Source organism: Dipteris shenzhenensis, chromosome 28, assembly GCF_047967505.1.
Source record: "Dipteris shenzhenensis isolate YYH24624 ecotype China chromosome 28, Dip_SZ_1.0, whole genome shotgun sequence".
In the NCBI taxonomy this organism is placed as follows: domain Eukaryota; kingdom Viridiplantae; phylum Streptophyta; class Polypodiopsida; order Gleicheniales; family Dipteridaceae; genus Dipteris; species Dipteris shenzhenensis.
In genome coordinates, this window is record NC_141623.1 from 34,728,373 (window position 1) to 34,748,115 (window position 19,743).

A 19,743-nucleotide genomic window follows, 5' to 3' on the forward strand; every position below is an offset into this window, starting at 1 on the left:
GTCGTGCTCCCACAACAAGACAAAGCACCCACAGACATGCACACAGATGCGTTTACTGAACTTAAAAAAAACTTACGCGTGCGTTTATTTGTGCATCTATTTCTACATCTAGAGACCCGCATCTAACAGCGCATCTATATAGTAGACAGACGTGCGTATAGATGCACATCTAGATGCGTAAATAGATGCTCTGCTAAAAAATTTAAAAACCAAACAGATGCATCATTGAACGCGTGTATAGACACGTTTATAAACAGTCTTATAGACGCATTTATAGACACGCAAATAGACACCTCTCGAACAGACAGCCGCATATATAGATGCATTTATAGACGCACTAATAGATGCGCTACATAATATATTTTTTTAAATTTATAGAATGCTGTGTATGTTGTGTATGCTATATAGTTACAAGAATCCCATTTCCACACTGTGTAATTCAATTCTTACAGCTAACCGCATTTTAATTACAATTCTAAATAAAACATTACAAATCCAAAACGCAATAAAATTGAAAGCTCAAAAAGTGCTTGTATGTACATATAGCACGAAGCTAAGCCACGTCATGTGGCTTCAAGTACAAAAAATAAGAGGAGTGTATATACAAGAGGCACGAATCCAAGCCAGTGGCTTTAAGTACAAAAAAGAGTAGCTAGCACTACTTCTACGACTAATCCTCGCTCCCTTCCATGCTCCCTTCTGCACTCCCTTCTCCGCCTCCTTCCTCGTCTTCTTGTGCAGGGACCTGTAAACAAGGGACAACATATATCAATCTATGAAAAATCAAACCTTTACTTATAATATTGACATTATTTAATTACTTTCAAATACCTCGGTGGCCGCTCCAGTTGCTTGGATATACTGCTCCTCAGTAATCAACCCGTCATGATAGAAGTGCTTCCATGTATCTCCTCTGTGATGGTGGCGGTGGTAGGCTATCTCAACAGGAGTAGGGTATCTGCCCATGATATCAAGCTACAAGACGACACAATTTGCGGAGGGGTTAGTACAAAGAAACAACCTCCTAATAAACTACATAAGCAATATAATTTCAGATTGATACTTACAAATTGGGCCTCCCATGATTCAACACCCCCTGTTCCAAAATGCACGCTTCCATATTGCTCCATCTGGATCCTTCATGCCTCCACGTGGTGCAGACTGGGGTCCTCCCTCACTGACTTCATTGCTTTCTTCCACTCACGCTTGTGAGCGGTGTGGGGCGAGCCCCTTGGTGGTTGACCTCCCTTGAGCTTGGCAAGCTCTGCTAGTGCCTGCCTCTTAAGTAAAGATCTTTTATTGCCAAGTATCGTAACAATCTTTGACTTGGCCCATTTGTCTGTGAACTGATGATTGGGGGGGTTAGGATACCTAGAGCGAACAACAACGAAGGTCTCATTAGCCAACCTCTTTGGCTGGTCTTTGTAGTGGATAAAGCAATCTCTGTAATTGTTAGCAATTACAGAGCGCATGAAGGCCATGATGTCCTTCCCCCGTGCATCCATCAAGATGCCTCCTATCTGAGTGATGTCATAGAATATCGTACCATCACCCGAAGGCATGTCTAAATCATTTGAATCATCATCGTCCCCACCACCACCCCTCCCAAAGCACTGTGCCATGCATCCCCCACTGCTCTCCTTGCTAGTGCGCCTACTACTCTGTCCTGTCGAGCTAGTATGCTGGCCACTCGTAGCTGGAGACTACACGAAAGTAGAGAATCACCATCGATTTCTCCCACCTGATCATCCTAGATATGTTGCCCCTTGGAATGAAGTCCTCCCACAATCACTCACCGCGGGAGATTGGATGAGAATTTGGGATGGTTCCATGACTCCTCCACCACTTGGCCTGAGCCCGGTAAGGGTTTGTAACTATTGTGTGCTATATTGGCTAGAAATAAAGATTTCCCGCTAACACTTTATTTTGTTTAGATACTCTATCTTTTATCATTTACCATATTGGTCCCACCTCAAGATCAATCACCTGCTTGATCCCATGCATATCTTCAAGAATGTGGCATCTACCATTTGGGAGCATCTGAATGGGACACAAGATTCCGTAGGCATAAGGGAGGATCTACGTACCACAAGGAGGATGCATGAAGCTTGGCCACAAGAGAGACCAAATGGGCGTGTTTTTTAATCTTGTGCACCATGGAGGTTATCAAAGCTAGAGATGGCGACGGTGAAGTGCGCTATTACTACAATTCATACTTCCACTGGATGCATGAGGTATTTGAAGGGAGCCTTTACTAAGAGCAAGAAAAGAGGTGTAGAGCAATTATATGGCTTGAAATCTCATGATTGGCACAAGATGCTCCAAGTAAGTATTTTATGTGCATAATATCTTTTTCCTTTCAAATTTGTGAGTGAATAATTATAAGCATTTAATCAACCACCTCCTCGTGGGTTCAGTTCATACTCCTCGTAGTGCATCGGACGTGAAAGATTGTATTTACAAGATGGACGAGCTTGTGAGGTACTTTACATGATACAAAATATGATGCATATCAATGATCCATGCAAGGTGTTCATATTGCTAATATGGTGTACTTTTTCATTTCTAGGTATCTGATCTCAAAGGAAATAGATCCCACCATGTTTGAGAATGCTCGAGTTATGTCAGTGGAGGCGGTTTTTTTAGTGGAGGAGACATTTCCACGTTCTATTCTCACAAGCCAACTACATCTTATAGTGCATTTGGTGGATGAGATTGCTATATGCAGTACTATACATGCACGATGGTTGTTCTTCCTCGAGTGCTTCATGAAGACCTTGAAGGGCTTTGTGAGACAAAATGCAAGACCCGAAGGTAGCATGGCTGAGGGTTGGTTGGTATAAGAGTCACTTGTATATATTTCTGAGTTTCTTGTTGATGTGGATAGCTCTCTCCCACGACTATGGAGAGATGATGAAGACCTAAGGATGACCTCTATTGTGCCTCAAGGGAAAGGACACAACAAAGTAATAGACACGGAGTTGCATAATAGTATCAACCTCTATTGCGTACTTAATAGTGATGTGATGAATAGATGGGTGACAAGATACGAGGATGCAAAAGCAATAAGACAAGAAGAAAGGGCCCTCTTTTGTACACACCATGGATCTTGTGTGCCATACCCTCAGTATCTAAGAGCACTTCCAAAGGATATTCATGTGGATTGGCTACCTGATGAAATGGAGAAAGCAGAGAAAGACGAGGGGATCCATATCACAATGGAAGAATGGGAGTATGCTAGGGGATGCATGAGCAAGGTTGGTATATAGAATGTTATGCATAAGTTAGGAGCTTTCAATAATTTAGATTGCTTATTTAATTGATTTTTTCTTGGTGTAGTGCACTATGTTCAATGCTATATGGTGTGAGGGCAAGCATTTTGGAACACAACGGATTGATGATAAGAGAAACACACAAGATTGCAGCGTCATTGCTAGCTTTGAGGGAGCCAATGGAGCCATGGATGATTATTATGGCATAATCCAAGATATTATTAAGCTTGACTTTCCACGCTTCTTTGTGTATGTTTTGGATGTAAAGTGGTTTAAGGACGTGGTGGAAAGAGGCCCTAATGCAACAATCAAATGCCATGCAAGTGGCTTTGTAACTATTGACTCCACAAAGTTTTGGCAAAGTAGGAAGGACACGCTAGTACTACCGCAACAATGTGAATAGGTACTGTGCACACATATAAAAATACTCGCTTTTAAATATTTGATGCAAGGAAAATAACATGATTGTATTTGTGTTTGAATTAGGTTGTCTATCAACCAATGGTGGATAATAATAGATGGTCGCATGTCATAGCTATTTATGCCATGTTCCAAAGTGATGTATAGTACTTTTGCTATTATGGAGCGTATGGAGGATGATCATGGCCATGGATGTGACGATGACCGTGATACGAGAGAGGAGGATGATCATGAGATAGAAGATACAGATATTGAGGCCATTACCCGTGAGGAGGAGCCTACCATTGGTGATGTTGATTTCGATGAGCACATGAGTAGCACAAGCTCAGCACAAGTAGTAGTGGGTTGAATGTATTTGTAGATCTAAACACTTGTTTGGATTTTGAAGTAGATAGTTTGGCGAGGGTTGATCTCATTGAGGATGAGATTGAACCGTAGCCCATCATTGATATTGGCAAAACTATTTTACATATTGTCTCATTCTCCTCACCTCACTTAATTCTTGTATATATGGGCTTGCAAAAAAGCATTGATGTTTTTGTTAAAATTATGTGCTTTGGTAATCATGGGCAATGTCTGAAAAGCAATGATGTACACCAAAATCTCACTTTCTATATTCTCTGTTTTGCGTCTAAATATGTGTCTAAATACGTGTCTAATTCCTAGTGTAAACACGCTAATAGACGCACTAATACACACATAAATAGATGCGTTGATAAATGCAATGTTCGACGGGCCCGTATTTTCTCAGTGTAGACGTGCAAATAGACGTGTTAATACACGCACAAATAGACGAGCTATTAGATGTGCTATTAAACGCGCCTGTAATTTCTCTACTCAAGCAACGCCTATAGACGCGCCCGCTATTTTACGCGTCTATCAAGTGCATCTATAGTTGCTTTGTGTTCTTGTGTCCTAGACCATTTAATTGCCATGCAGGAGGACTATTAGATATCAATGCTCCACTCTCATGTAACTACGTGAGAACCAGCTAACTCTACTTGTAAGCATTTGAGTACTGGGGTGGACATGAGGCTGGTTGTGAGACTGGATCTAGCCAATGCACGACAACAGATAGTACCAGCTGCGGATGAGATTCTCGCGTTGACAAGAAGAAATGCAGATGGACTGTGTTCTATTGTCTGCAGTGTTAGTGATTCTGTCATGGCGTTAATTCAACATGTCACCACAGTGGAGGAGGCATGGACGGTCTTGAAAAATCAGTATGAGACCATGAATCAGATGCAGATTCAGAATCTAGAGACTCAAATCGCGAATGAGAAGTTGTCTAAGTCTAAAGCGGCAGAGAAGTTCATCACCAAGGTGAAGAATCTGCACGATCAGATGAATGCGATTGGCATCACCATCACCAGCAAGAATCTAGCACAAGGTGCATATGGATTCTCCCACCAAAGTATGATGGTCTTGTTACAGCGCTGAATACGTAGAACAGAAATCTGCCCCTCAACTTTGAGGATTTCAGTGCGATGCTTCTAGAGGAGGAGATGCATCAAAAGATGAGGACTGGAGAAGATTCGGCTTTCTGGACTGGATCAAAGAAAGGTAAGGGTAAGGACTCTGGTAACCCATCTTCTTCTGATGATAAAAAGAGAAAGAAGAAGATCAAGTGCTTCTATTGCAACAAGGCAGGGCACAAACAGAATGAGTGCCAAAAGAAGATTGCAGATGAGAAGAACGGAGTAAAGAAAGAGTCCAGCAACAACATGCAGGCAGTACTAGTAGAGCTGTTCATCACAATTGAGGAGATTTGCACGGAGGCAGTTCATGTACCTGCGGATGAACCGTGTATCATTGATAGTGGTTCATCGTGCCACATGACCAGTCGGAAGGATTGGTATACCTCTCTATAGCAGGTAGGGAATGACATCCTGGTAGCAGTCGGCGATGATGCAAAATGTCCAGCAAAAGAAAAAGATACGATTTCTCTCACGTCAGATGGAGTTGTAAAATAGTTGTCCGATGTTCTTTATGTGCCAGATATCAAGAGGAACTTGTTGTCCATTTCCACGATCACGGATTAGGACCTCAAGGTTCAATTCGATAAGAATGGTGCACAGATTCTGGATCTTCAAGGGAAGGTCATTGGTAAAGGTACATGGCGCAACAACATTTACGAACTCTCAGCTTTCAATGCTCAAGCAGATGTGAAGAACACTAAGCTATGGCATGAGAGGTTTGGTCATCTAAACCTTAGTTCTTTGAAGGAGATGCATAAAAGTGGAATGATTGCAGACCTACCAGAAATTTCAGATCTGCCCGATGTATGTGAAGCTTGCATGATGGGCAAGTAGAAACAACATCCCTTTCCTAAAGAGGCTAGCAGGGCAAAGGATCCTCTAGAGCTCGTTCACACGGACCTCTGCAAAAAGATGGAGATGGAAGCTTTGGGTGGTTCCCACTACTTCATGATGCTGATCGACGACTATAGTAGAAGGATATGGATATACTTCCTAAAGACTAAAGATGAGGCTTTTGGTAGGTTCAAGGAATGGCATGTAATGGTCGAGAAAGAAACGGGGAGGAAGGTGAAGAAGTTGAGATCAGACAGAGGTGGAGAGTTCACATCAACTAAATTCGAAAGTTACTATTGGATTTTTCCTACTGCTTTCGTAGGAAGAGCTAGGTATTCTATGTTTGCAGGGTTCCGAGGCTTTTTGTCACCTACAGATATATTGGGGTTGTCGGTTGTAGTATATGTGTAGCTTAGGACCTCGAGTCGTGTTCCGGTGAGAGACGTAGGCTTAAGTGTGGTAAGCAAACAAAGTGCATGCATGTGTAAAAGGAACATAAATCATCTTTGTTGAGGTAATGAAGGCTTTTGCCTTCATTGGGGGTTGTAGGGTTTAGGAGGAGCCTGAGGAGCTGGATTTGGTGCTCTTGGATACGGTCGTGGATTCGGATTCCTGAGTAGTTGTGGGACTTGTGTCCAAACCGGAACAGGATTTAACCTCGGAGCTGGGGGTGCTTGTGCGAGTTCCGGTTGCTTGTAAACGAGCATGGGTGCCACTTGGTATCGTGGAGGTCGAGGCGGATTGTTGCGCATGTTGAAGATGCAACTATTCTCATCATGGCCACCGACGATGCAGATATGACACCACAATCGTGACGGTGGATTTGCTTGTGTAGTGATCCTGGCTCTTAGGACTGTACACTCATTTGTTGTATGATTTGCCAAGCAGTGTGGACACCAGACATTTTCTCGCCGTGGATATATTTGAGTTGGCCGCTAAGACAAGTGGAGTTTTTGATCCATGGCCTGCATCATGTCTTCTTTCAGCTTCATGGTCATGGCCTCTAGGCGATCTTCATTGGATGTTTCGGCAGTGTCCTTTGATTTACCCTTTTTCGAGTGCTTATCTCGTGTATTTGACCTACCGTCATCACTGCTAGTGTCTGAGTCGATCATGCCATCCTCGATGTCAATGGCTGCCACATGAGCAGCACTAAATGTTTCATAGCTGCTTATATTTTTCATATCCTTGCGGATTTTCTTCTTAGACCTGCTATGAACCATGCTGTGAGGTACTTTGCATCTAGGCATGGGTCACATTTAGGGATCAATCTCTTCATCTTTCCCAAGTATGTGCATACATCTTCTCTCTGGCCTTGTTCGATCTTGCTGAGTTGGAGAGCGGGATCGTCTTGTAGCCTCTCCATTTGAAAGCGTCGTTTGAATTTGGTTTGAAGTAGGTCCCATGTGGCATGTTCTTCCACGAGAAGGTCAAGGTACCATTATGACACTTCATCAGTTAAGGCCATTGGAAACCAAGCCACCTTGGCTTCATGGGATTGATCACCACCTGCTCGACCATGCGGCATCAAAATGCTGGAGGAAGCGGGCTGGGTCTCCCCTATCAATATATTTGGGAAGTTCTAGTTTTTCCAAGGGGTGTCAGCTGTGATTGTTGTTATTTCTTCGATGGAAGAAGTTGTCAGCATCTGCATCAAGCTCGATATCACCATCATGGTCATGACGGCATCCAGCCATGTTGGGGCGTGGAGGAGCTAAAGGGAGTTGTTCAATCTCAAGGGGGGATTCAGGGTAGAGGATTGGCAGTGGTGGTTGTTGCAGTGGAGATATATGCAGATGTGGCGAGCATTGGAGTCGAAGCCGTTGGCCGAAACGTAGCTGCATGCAGATTGTGCATGATTTGCCAAGGGTGTCACTGTCCCAAGTGTAGTTGTGGATGTAGCTTTGTTAGGAGAGTGAGAGTGGTGTTAGTTTGTGTAGGGACCGTCATGCTTATAAAGTGCCTAATATTGCCTACGTGTTTAGGGAAATGTGCCAGTGCAGACGAAGCGTTAATCGAAGGTCACGGTGTGAAAATACGAGTGAATTAGTGCAAAATGAGTCCCACACGGGGGCGCGAATGAACGAGTTCTAGGGGTGCCGAAATGGTGTGCAATGGGTTGAAAAAATACCCCGTAGCGTGGTGTTTTCGTTTGTGAAATTTGTTTTTAAACGGGGTTCAGTTTGGGTCCCAAACGGATGAATTACGAGGGGGTAAAGGAGAGGTAAAATGTTGGTTTGGGGGGGGTGTGTCCTAAGCGTGGTGTGAATGGACTTTAGGTCCAACTGAGGGGTTGAAACCAAGTGACTCTAGTTAAGGAAACTAACCTAGATCTTCCCATTTATTGTAACTGGGAGTTTTTACTAACTGTAGTTAGTTACTAACTGAAGAGAGTCTAACCTAACTGAGGGTAATCTTAACCGAACCTAGTCTAACTAACTGAGGGTTAACTAAACTAACCTAACTTCAGTTACTACTAACCTAACCTACGTGAACTAATATAACCAAGCTTGACTAACTAACCTAGTTATCCTAACCTAACTGTAGTTAATACTAACCAAACTAAGGTTAAAGCCAACCCTAGGGTTAGTTTTAGGTGTTTTTTTTTTCCCCTGTGGGGGGGCTTTCTGATGGCGGCACCCGGGGGGGGGTTTCGCACAAGGGGGGGTTGCGCAAGGGGAGTTTCGCACGCAGGGGGAGGGTTTGCATAGGGTGGGTAATGGGAGAGGGAGCGGGGTGTGAGGGGGTGCGGGGCGTGGGGGTGCGGGGGGTGAGGGGCGGGGGGGCGGGGGTGAAGGGCGCAGAGCGAGGGGAGGACGGGACGGGACGGGGGAGGGGGGCAGGGGGCAGGGGATGAGCGGGGCGGGGCGGCGAGGGAGCAAGGAGTGGGGGACGAGGGCGGTGCTTTTGGCATCATCGCGGGGTGGGCGAGGGGTGAGAGAGAGGGGGGGCAGAGAGCGGCGGGGTGGGGCACAGGCACAGGGCGGGGAGGCGCAGGCAGGGTGGGTGACGAGGGGCAGTGAGGGTGGGTGGTGAGCGAGGCAACGAGGGGGCAGTGAGCGGGGGCGCTCCGGTGGGAGCACGAGCGGGTGACGCACCATGGGCGGGGGCACCCGGTGGCACCGCAGGGCATCTCTATGGGGCACCGCCACGGGGCGGTGGGGGGTTACATGCAGGGGGGTTTTAGGGAGGGGGGTAAGGGGGAGAGAGAGAGGGGGTGGGGGAGAATGAGGGGGAGAGAGGAGAGAGTGAGAGAGAGAGAGAGGGGGGGGAAAGGGGGAGAGAGGGGGGTATGGGGAAGAGAGAGAGAGAGAGAGGTGGAGGGTGGTAGAGAGAGAGGTGGTATGGGGAAGAGAGAGAGAGAGGGGGAGGGTGGTAGAGAGATAAACAAAGAGAGAGAGTGAAAAGGGGAGGTGGTGGGGGTGGTGGAAATGGGTGGGGGTGGGGGGAGGGGGAGGTGGAGATGGAGGGGGAGGGGGGACATGGAGGGGGGAGGGGGAGGGGGAAGTGGAGATGGAGGGGGAGATGGAGGGGGGAGGGGGAGGGGGAGGCAAAGATGGAGGGGGAGGGGGGAGGTGGAGGGGGAGGGGGGAGGGGGAGGTGGAGATGGAGATGGAGGGGGAGGGGGGAGGGGGAGGTGGAGATGGAGGGGGGAGGGGGAGGGGGAGGGGGAGGTGGAGATGGAGGGGGGAGGGGGAGGTGGAGATGGAGGGGGGAGGGGGAGGTGGAAGTGGAGGGGGGAGGGGGAGGGGTGGTGGAGTTGGGAGGGGGAAAAAAGAGAGCAAAAAAAACTTGACGGATGGAAATCGAAAAGGAGGGAGAAGTGGTCACCTGAACAGTCTCCAAGTCTTTCTCGATGTAACGGGATTGTTGTGGAACAATGGACGTGGGTGGAAGGCTGAGTTATTGCTGCGAGATGGGCTCAAAGTCACTTACAATGTGAGGATGGGAGTAAGTTGGTGGTCGATGGAGAGGGAGGAGTGTCTTGCGTGGGGCTCAGAATGAAGAAGAGAATGGAGCAAAAAGTGAAAGATTAAGAATGAGGGAGTGGAGTTGGCTTTTATAGGTTGTCTGAGTTTAGGTTTCGGGTTTAGGTTTAGGGTTTAACCCTAAACTCTTCCGGAGCCATAACTCTTTATGGATAGCTCGGTTTGCTTTTCTGAAAAAAGGTAAAATGATCGAAATTGCAAGCTGTACGCATTTGTGTCCACTACCTAGCCTGATTGTATATCATGTGGCTTCTATTTAAGAAATAAAGAAAATTTCTTAAGGTAGTAACCCAAGGTTGATGCTTGGGGTTGATATGTTTGGCTAGAAATGGAAAAAAATTTTACTCTCCTTGCCCTTGAGTGTTATGTTCGTGAAAGTTCGAAGTAGTGTGTTGTTTTACACATACCTACATATGTTTACTCACTACTTGAGATGCTAGTCTCCGTGGCAACGGCACCAAATGTTGCCTACATGTGTAGGGAAATGTGCTGGTGCAGACGAAGTGTTAATCGGAGGTCACGGCATGAAAATACGAGTGAATTACTGCAAAATGAGGCCCACGCGAGGGTGCAAATGAATGAGTGCTAGGGGTGTCGAAATGGTGTGCAATGGGTTGGAAAAATACCCCATAGTGTGGTGTTTTTGTGTGTTAAATCTGGGTTCAAACGAGGTTTAGTTTGGGTCCCAAACGGATGAATTACGAGGGGGTAAAGGAGGGGTAAAATGTTGGTTTTGGGGGGGCTGTCCTAAGGGTGGTGTGAATGAACTTTAGGTCCAACTAAGGGGTTGAAACCAAGTGACTCTAGTTAAGGAAACTAACCTAGATCCTCCCAGTTATTGTAAGTGGGAGGTTTGACTAACTGTAGTTAGTTACTAACTGAACCTATTCTAACTAACTGAGGGTTAATTAAACTAACCTAACTTCAGTTACTACTAACCTAACCTACGTGAACTAATCTAGTCAAGGTTGACTAACTAACCTAGTTATCCTAACCTAACTAACCTAACCTAACTGTAGTTAATACTAACCAAACTAAGGTTAAAGCTAACCCTAGGGTTAGTTTTAGGTTTTTTGGTGCTGCCGTGGGGCGGGCGGGGGGTGAGAGAGAGGGAGGGTGGAGAGCGGTGGGGTGGGGCACGGGGGCGGAGCAGGGAGGTGCGAGCGGGGTGGGCGGCGAGGGGGCAGTGAGCAGGGCGATGAGGGGGCGGTGAGAGCAAGGGCGCTCTGATGGCACCGTGGGCGCCGAACACAGGCGGGCAGTGCACCGTGGGTGGGGGCGCTCTGGTGGCACCGCAGGGCATCTCTGTGGGGCATCGCCGTGGGCTAGTTCGAGGGGGGGGGTACAGAGAGGGGGGTAAAGAGAGGAGAGAGAGAGCTTTTTTTATACATCCTTTGAGAGTGTGGAATGAAAGTGCGTGGTTCAATTATTCATGCAATCATCTATGTGTCTAAGCGAAAGCGTGTTGAGTGCACGTGACCTAGTAGCTAAGTAGGGACTAACTATATGCTTTTTTGGCTGGGATTTTCATAGGGCAGCTAGAACTCATTCATCACTTCTAAGCTCTAGCTAAAATCGATTGATGCTACCTATATGTGCGAAGACGTACATATGCAAGTGAGTGCTCGTGATATAATCTAATCCTAACTAAGAAAGACTTGGTTTCCCAAATCTTCATTTTTGTTGGGGAGGGCTTGCGTGTTGATGTAGTAGTCCTTCAGTCGGCTCCCATTTATTGTTGTGTTGAATTGGACTCCATCCAATTTTACTAATAGCACAGCTCTGATGGGATTCATCTTTCGTACTCGGTATGGTCCTTGACCTAGATACTTCAGTTTCCCCTTGTGTACTTTGGCATTGTATAACAGGACTAAGTCGCCTTCCTTGATGTCTTTAGCTTTCAGATTTCTATCAAACCATGCCTTTCTTCTGTGTTTTTCTGTACCTATAGGTGGCAAACTTGAAGCAGTCAGAAGGTGAGACGGCACGTCGATATGTGGATCGAGCAGCCGTGCTCTTGGACCGTTTACTTGCCACGCAATGCCGGATTTCGAGCTGGAATGACTCAGCATGTGCTGGGCTACCTTGTAGCAGGAGCGAGTGATGAATTCCGCCTCAAGCTTAAATGGGAGAATCCAGAAACTATGGCGCTAGCACATGAGATTGCTCAAAAGTTTGATAAAGTTCAGTCTGACCCCGCTTCAAAGAAGACGATTGTCCCTCCGCAACCCCCTCAATTCCTACAACAACAACATGGGGGGTCTAACTCAGGGGCATACCCCACTCCTCATCAGGGATGTATCCACCACCTCCACCTCAAATGTATGGTCCTCCCTTAGATGCTTACCCTCAACAAGGTGTATATCCTCACCCGCCGCCTCAAAGATTTCCCCAGCCTTGACCACGAGCCCCCCTCCTCTCTACTCCCGTGGCCCCTCCAGCTAAAGAGGCCCCCCCTGCAACAGAACCAGGAGTCACAATGACCTAGCCAAGGCCCTGAATGATCTTCGGCTTGAGATGGTGGGCATCAGAAATCAAGCCAACCACCCTCCAAGAGACCGTGCTAATGTTGTATGCTACGAGTGCCACCAAAAGGGTCATTATCGCATAGAATGCCCCAATATTCCAAGGGTGAATCTTCTAAGTGAGTCGGGCACTGAGGATTCTGATGTAGAGATCCTTGACCTCGAGAAAAGAAGTCGTGCCACCTCGGACCCCTCTCCAAACCGTGGACCGGGTCGCCCCAGGAAGAAGGTGTCCTTCTCAGAGCCCTCAGATGCTGAGATGGCAGACCCACCAACAGAGAAGACTGAAAGATCTTGCAGGAGTAAGTGGTCACCCTCAGATTTTTCCATCGGCTCAGGGCAAGAGGACTATTCGGTCGTTCAGGACCTTGCTCATCGGTCTTTGAGCATCACACTCCCTCAACTAATAGCATTAAGCCCTAAGGTGAGATGTGAGCTACAGCAAGGTCTCTCAACAAGGAAGAGCAAGAAAAAGGGAAAGGTACGAGAGGTATCTTCTATCTCTGAAGAAATTGATTGGCACCCACATACAGTAGATGTCATCATAGATAATTGCCGTGTTAAAAATGTGTGTGTTGATGGGGGAGCTGCATGTAATATCATGGTGCCCCGAATCATGAAGATATTGAATTTGAAATGTACAAGGCGTTCCTCCACTCGAATCAAGGTAGCAGATGGTCGACGACTCGCCACCATGGGAGTCATTGAGGATTTGCCCATCACTGTCAATGGGTTGACCACCACTGTCAATTTCTATGTAGTGGACATTGAAGATACAGGCAGAAGTTACCCAGCCATACTCGGGAGACCATGGTTGAGAAAGAGTGATGCAGTCAGCTATTGGAAGACAGGACACATGTCTTTTGGTGCTTCCAAGGAGAAGATCCCGGTGCAACCCGATGCCATGGAACTGGAAGAAGAAGAGGAGCAAGACAGTGATACTCTCTCATCCTCAGTGTCTGAATCCATGGAAGAATCAGATGGGGGGGAGGAATTCTCAGAGAAGGAAGTTTACATGATGGGGGTGTCTCCGACCCTGCCACCTGCAGAAAAGATAACAGCTAGTCCTCAATAGCTCGAATCAATGCTTTCTCCAGACCTCACTCCAAGTGAGAAAGATGAGTTTCTCGAAATGTTCAAAGATTTCCCTGACCTCTTTGCAACTAGCTACCACCACCTTCGCCATGTGACTGCCATAGAGCACAAGATAGAGCCGAAGCCTGATGCGAAGCCTGTAGCTTAGAAGTATCGGAGATTAGGGCCCCTGCAGACCGATGCTTTGCGCTCAGAGTTGTTGAAGCTTGTAGAGGCTGGGTTTATTGTTCCGTTTCACAATATTGAATGGGTTTCACTAGTGGTAGTCACCCCAAAGAAAAACAACAAGTGGCGGGTCTGCATCGACTATAAGAAACTCAATGCCGCCACCAAGAGGGATCATCATCCTCTGCCCTTTCAAGACCTAATTCCTGAGAAGGTAAGTGGTCATGAGATGTATACTTTCTATGATGGTTACTCTGGGTTTTAATAAATCAGAGTACTGACATTTGCATTCAAAGTACTGCCATTTGGCCTCACCAATGCTCCTGCTACCTTTCAAAGATTTATGCAGATGGTGTTTGCTCCTTATTTGGGGGATTTCTTGGAGGTGTTTTTAGATGATTTTTGTATATTCTCGTCACGTAAGGAGCACATCATGAAGGTTAGATTGGCCTTCCAAAGGGTCAATGATGCAAATGGCAGTCTCAACCCTGAGAAATGCACCATTGGAGCCACTCAAGGGAGGTTATTGGGACATGTTGTCTCATCCGAGGGCGTCAAGCCTGACCCCGAGAAGGTAGAAGCCACCTCAAGCTCTCCCCGCCTACAACCAAACATCAAGTACGCTCATTTGTCAATCTAGTAGGATACTATCACCGCTTCATTGATCAATATGCTGCTTTGACACGACCCATGACTATGCTATTAAAAGATGGGGTGGATTTCTCTTGGGATGAGGATTGTGATCATGGGTTTGCACAAATCAAGAATGCTCTGGCTTCAGAACCCATTCTACGCAATCCAGACTGGTCAAAGACCTTCTATATCAATCCTGGGTTTGGTGAGCACACTCTGGCGGGTATTCTTCTCCAGCAAGGGGAGGATCGGTTCATGTATCCCGTTCGATTTGCTTCTCGACAATTGCTCGACACTGAGCGGTGCTATTCAGAGGCCGACAAGCATGCCTTGTCTTTGGTGTTTTGCATTGAGAAATTTAAGCATTATGTGGCTGGACAGTCCTTCTTTATACTCACTGTCACTGGTCTTGCAAAGCAGGTCCTTCAATCACCAAATCCCATGGGCCAGTTGGCCAAATGGTTGGCAGTTCTACAAGAATATGATTTTTCTTTCAAAATTGTAAAAAGGGGTTGTTCCAACTTGAAGAATGCTTTGATTGATTTAGAGGAGTGCCTTGATGTAACCCTAGTAGCAGCCATAGAAGTTGGGGATCCTTGGTATGGTGGTATCTACAAGTTTTTGACTGCTTTCTCCTTTCCTTCAGAAAGTACTAGCTATGAGAGAAAGAAGATCTGCAGAGATAGTAGGCGCTACACCCTCCTTGATGGGGTGTTGTACCGTCAAGGCATGGATGGAGTACTAAGACGAGCCATTGATGCAGATGAAGTGCCTAAGGTATTGAAGCATTATCATGATGGATTTTGTGGAGGCCACTATGCCATCGACTATACAGCCAAGAAGATTTTACATGCTGGATACTATTGGCTGACCTTGTTCAAGGATGTCACTTTGTATTGCAAAACCTGTGAACCATGTCAATTCTTTGGTAGGAAGGATTTGCGTCCTGGGCAACATCACCCAGTGATGTCCATCCATCCATTTCAGAAGTGGGGAATAGATTTTGTCGGGCCCTTGCCCATGACTGCCCGCAAAAAGAAGTATCTTTTGGTAGCCACTCAGTACGTCACTAAGTGGGCTAAAGCTATCGCCCTCCCTGCTGCAAATGGCAAGGCAGTTTCAAATTTCATATTTGAACGTATCTGCACACAGTTTGGGACACCCATGGAGATAGTCTCTGACCATGGGAGTCCATTCTTAAATGAAGCAGTGGAGTTACTCATGGATCGCATGGGTATTGATCATCACACTTCTAGCATCTATTATCCAGCATCCATGGGTCAAACAGAGCGGACCAATGGCCTCCTTTGTAAAACCATGGGAAAAATGGCCACAGGGAACAGGAGCCAATGGGATCAGAAGGTCACTGAAGCCGTGTGGGCTTACAACATCACTCATAAAACATCTACAGGTCACACTCCTTTTGAGTTGGTGTATGGTACTGAGGCAGTTTTACCACTAGAGATAGAGATTCCGGCCTTGAGATTGGCACAAGAACAGAGGATGACAGAAGATGAACATGTAGAGGCCAGATTGGTACAACTTGAGAAGTTAGATGAAACCCGACGCCTTGCACTACACCAAACAGAGATCCAAAAGAATCGACAAAAGGCCCGCTTGGATGCTAAGATTCGCAAGGGATAGGAAAGACACTTTGCTGAGGGGGATGTTGTGCTATGCTTTGATAACAGATTGGACCACCAAATGGATAAGAAGTTTCTGCCACTGTGGACTGGTCCATACAAAGTCCTCAAGGAACGTAGCAATGGGTCTGTACAAGTTCAAGAGCTGCATGAACCATATGGCAAGAAGGTGATCAACAAGCGTTACCTCAAGCCTTTCTTTGTGCATGATGGACCTAGGCATGGAAATGCTGTGCATTCCCTGCCTGGGGGGGGGAACTATTATGGATAAAATTGTTTAAGGAAAAAAGCATTAATATGTATGTGTGTTTGTATATGTGGCAATAGTATAATAAAATATGGTGTGCATAGGGCCCAAGGTTGAGGTGGCAGGGCATGACCATGTGCCACCCTTCCATGTAAGAGGACCCATAAGGTGTGTTGTACATAATCCATGATAGTAATATTATAAAATGTAAGGTGGCATGGCTCCTCCATGTGCCACCCCTCCACCTAAGCTGCATTTAGTGAGATATGGCTCAAAGTCCATGGGAGAAGCAATATAAAATAGGTGGAGATGGATATTATATTGAGTTATTCCCTCCATATGGGATAGGCCCATGTGGGGGAGGTATAGAAGGTCCAAGAGAGCAAGTTAAATAATGGGGAAAGTAGGATGAGGTGGCAAGATTCCTTGTGCCAACCCTCCACTTGTCCTCCTAGAGGTTTGAACATATTATAAAATTGCCAAGGGAGTATCATAGACTTGAGATATGGGGCTTGATTTATGTGGAAAATTGAGGCAAAGGGTTGTCGCACACAATTGAGAGTGTGTAACCGCCTAGCCCACATGGGAGACTTTTCCACACACACCATGCATGTGGGAGGATACATTAATGGGGAGAGACCCCCTCTTTTGGCTATAAAAGGAAGGGGCTATTCCTTGATGAGACACGCTCATTCTTGTAGAGCCACCTAGCTAGTATTTTGATATTTCCCTCTCATCCCTTCGTTCAAATAAAGTATGGTTCTCTTCCCTTGATGTCTCCATCTCTACATTCCTCCTCCTATCATGTACATGCTTCTCTTCCCCCTCTCCTTTTCCCCTTGTGTCATAGTCTCCCTCTTCCTTCACTTCTAATTCCTTTTTCCCTCCTATGACAACCGTTCGCCCTCATGATCTCCTTTTCTCTATGGCCCTTGAGCATTGCCATGCTTGGCCTCTAGCCTCCGGTCTCGATTTCTTTTTCGGCTAATAGTAGACGTGCAAAATAGCGGGCGCATGTATAGGCGTTGCTTGAGTAGAGGAATTACAAGCGCATCTAATAGTGCATCTAACAACTTATCTATTTGTGCGTGTATTAACACATCTATTTGTGCGTGTATTAACACATCTATTTGTGCGTTTAAACTGAGAAAATACGCACCTGTCTAACATTGCGTTTATCAGTGCATCTATTTGCGCATGTATTAGCACGTCTATTTGTGCATCTAAACTGAGAAAATACTGGCCCGTCTAACATTGCGTTTATCAGCGCGTCTATTTGAGCATGTATTAGCGCGTTTATTTGTGCATTTACACTAGGAATTAGACGCGTATTTAGACGCAAACTAGAGAATATAGAAAGTGAGATTTTGGTGTACATCATTGCTTTCTAAACATTGCCCATGATTACCAAAGCACATAATTTTAACAAAAACATCAATGCTTTTTTGCAAGCCCACATATACAAGAATTAAGTGAGGTGAGGAGAATGAGACAATATGTAAAATAGTTTTGCCAATATCAATGATAGGCTACGGTTCAATCTCATCCTCAATGAGATCAACCCTTGCCAAACTATGTACTTCAAAATCCAAACAAGTGTTTAGATCTACAAATACATTCAACCCACTACTACTTGTGCTACTCATGTGCTCATCGAAATCAGCATCACCAATGGTAGGCTCGTCCTCACGGGTAATGGCCTCAATATCTGTATCTCCTATCTCATGATCATCCTCCTCTCTCATATCACAGTCATCATCACATCCATGGCCATGATCATCCTCCATACGCTCCATATTAGTAAATGTACTATACATCACTTTGGAATGTGGCATAATAGGTATGACATGCCACCATCTATTATTATCCACCATTGGTTGATAGACAACCTAATTCAAACACAAATACAATCATGTTATTTTTCTTGCATCAAATATTTAAAAGCGAGTATTTTTATATGTGTGCACAGTACTTGTTCACATTGTTGCGGTAGTACTATTGTGTCCTTCCTACTTTGCCAAAACTTTGTGGAGTCAATAGTTAAAAAGCCACTTGCATGGCGTTTGATTGTTGCATTAGGGCCTCTTTCCACCACATCCTTAAGCCACTTTACATCCAAAACATACACAAAGAAGCATCGAAAGTCAAACTTAATAATATCTTGGATTATGCCACAATAATCATCCATGGCTCCATTGGCTCCCTCAAAGCTAGCAATGATGCCGCAATCTTGTGTGTTTCTCTTATCATCAATCCGTTGTGTTCGAAAATGCTTGCCCTCACACTATATAGCATTGAACATAGTGCACTACACCAAGAAAAAATCAATTAAATAAGCAATCTAAATTATTGAAAGCTCCTAACTTATGCATAACATTCTATATACCGACCTTGCTCATGCATCCCCTAGCATACTCCCATTCTTCCATTGTGATATGCATCCCCTCGTCTTTCTCTGCTTTCTCCATTTCATCAAGTAGCCAATCCACATGAATATCCTTTGGAAGTGCTCTTAGATACTGAGGGTATGGCACACGAGATCCATGGTGTGTACGAAAGAGGGCCCTTTCTTCTTGTCTTCTTGCCTTTGCATCCTTGTATCTTGTCACCCATCTTTTCATCACATCACTATTAAGCAGGCAATAGAGGTTGATACTATTATGCAACTCCGTGTCCATTACTTTGTTGTGTCCTTTCCCTTGAGGCACAATAGAGGTCATCCTTAGGTCTTCATCATCTCTCCATAGTCATGGGAGAGAGCTATCCACATCAACAAGAAACTCAAAAATATATACAAGTGACTCTTGTACCGACCAACCCTCGGCCATGCTACCTTCAAGTCTTGCATTTTGTCTCATGAAGCCCTTCAAGGTCTTCATGAAGCGCTCGAGGAAGAACAACCATCGTGCATGTATAGTACTGCATATAGTAATCTCATCCACCAAATGCACTATAAGATGTAGTTGGCTTGTGAGAATAGAACGTGGAAATGTCTCCTCCACTAAAAAAACCACCTCCACTGACATAACTCGAGCATTCTCAAGCATGGTGGGATCTATTTCCTTTGAGCTCACATACCTAGAAATTAAAAAGTACAGCATATTAGCAATATGCATTCAAACTTGCATGGAGCATTGATACGCATCATATTTTGTATCATGTAAAGTACCTCACAAGCTCGCCCATCTTGTAAATACAATCTTTCACGTCCTTTGATGCACTACGTGAAATGCTAGTAGGTAGTATGAATTGAACCCACGAGGAGGTGGTTGATCAGTTGCTTATAATTATTCACTCACAAATTTGAAAGGAAAAAGATATTATGCACATAAAATACTTACTTGGAGCATCTTGTGCCAATCATGAGATTTCAAGCCATATAATTTCTCTACACCTCTTTTCTTTCTCTTTGTAAAGGCTCCCTTCAAACACCTCATGCATC